Here is a 1,707-nt window from a genome sequence, read left to right as displayed (position 1 = left end):
AAATATATATTATGAAACCTTTATTTATTTAATATATGTTTTGTAAAGATACTGTACAGAGGGTTACAGTTACATGAGTAAGGTAATGAGTACATTTCCCATGGAAGCATTGTTATCTCCTCCTCTGTTTTTCCCATACCATCCCTTCCCTCCCTACCTCCCCACTCCTCCCTCCCCACCCTCCACCAGAAGTTGTAAACTTCATTTTCAACAAATTTCTTGTACATCTCATTGTTACAATGTGTCAACCTGTATCTTTCTTTCAGCATTTTGTTATTTCTCTTCCCTTCCCCAAATTAGAAAATTGTATATACAAGATGCAGGGCACTACAATCAGTGAACCAGGGGTTATACCATGGGGAAAGAACAGACAAAAGAAACAAAAAAATCACATAGTACATTATACATACATTAAAATAACAGCAAGAAAGATAAAACCTCTTGTTTCCCTATCTTGGGGTGGGGGGAGTTCATTTCACTTAGCATCATCTTATATGGTCATATGACAGGCTTTTTTTTGAGGGGGGGGGTCCGGTCGTAGGGCTTGAACTCTGGGCCTGGGCGCTGTCCCTCAGCTCTTCAGCTCAAGGCTAACGCTCTACCACTTAACTTGAAGCGCCACTTCCGGCTTTTTTCCTTTTGCTTATGTGGTGCTGAGGAATCGAACCCAGGGCCTCAGGCATGCAAGGCAAGCGCTCTACCACTGAGCCACCTTCCCAGCCCCGACAGGCTTTATTTTAACCTGGGCTTTGAACTACGATAATCAGATCTCAGCTCAGATTAAAGGTGTGAGCCACCCATGTTTGGCTTTGCTCAGAATTTTTATCCCAAGGGTCTTCTGCCAGCTCCCATTTGGCTGGGGGAGGAAGAGACACCAGTGGGAAAAGGAAATGTGAGCTTTTGGTGGAGGGGGCTAGTGGAAGCTCAGTAGAACTTTCTGGAAGATGGAGTTCTGTATCTCCATCAGGGCTTCAATGCTTTGGACTTCCAGTATCCACAATCACTTTTTTTGTGCTATAAGTGGGGCTTGAACTCAGGGCCTGGATGTTGATCTTTAGGCTAGCACTCTACTACATGAGCCATAGCTCCACTCCCATCATTTTGGTGTAAATTGGAGATAAGAGTCTCATAGATATTCTTGCCTAGGCTAGCTTTGAACCTTGAGCCTCAGATCTCAGTTTACTGAGTAGCTTGGATTACAGGCCTGAGCCACCAGTGCCCAACTTACAATGACTTTTTAGCAAGAGGTAGGTAGGTAGGCAGCCTGTAGGTAGATGATTTGTTAGATGGGTTTGATTTAGTACCAGCAAATTGTTCCTGGAACTTAAGCTTGGAGCTTGTGTGCTGTCCCTGAGTTTTTGTGCTCAGGGATGCTGCTCTATCACTTGAGCCTCAAGTCCACTTCTAGCCTTTTGGTTAATTGGAGATGAGAGTCTCATGAGTTTTCAGGATGGTTTTGAATCATGATCCTCAGATCTCAGCCTCCTGAGTAGCTAGGATTACAGGCATGAGCAACTGGTGCCTGACTATAAAATGAGCTATTTTCACATACAATTCATATGTGTTTCTGGCTCCTCTGGGACACCAGTTTTTTTTGATAACATTGGTCTTTTTTTGCCAGTCTTGGGGCTTGAACTTAGGACACTGTCCCTGAGCTTCTTTTGATCAAGCATGCTATCACTTGAGCCATGGCACCACTTCCAGCTT

The sequence above is a fragment of the Dipodomys merriami genome, unplaced genomic scaffold, assembly GCF_024711535.1.
Source record: "Dipodomys merriami isolate MVZ:Mamm:240054 unplaced genomic scaffold, mDipMer1.0.p SCAF_426, whole genome shotgun sequence".
NCBI classification, from domain to species: Eukaryota; Metazoa; Chordata; class Mammalia; order Rodentia; family Heteromyidae; genus Dipodomys; species Dipodomys merriami.
The sequence above is the reverse complement of the archived record's forward strand: the minus strand, read 5'-3'. Positions refer to the sequence as shown.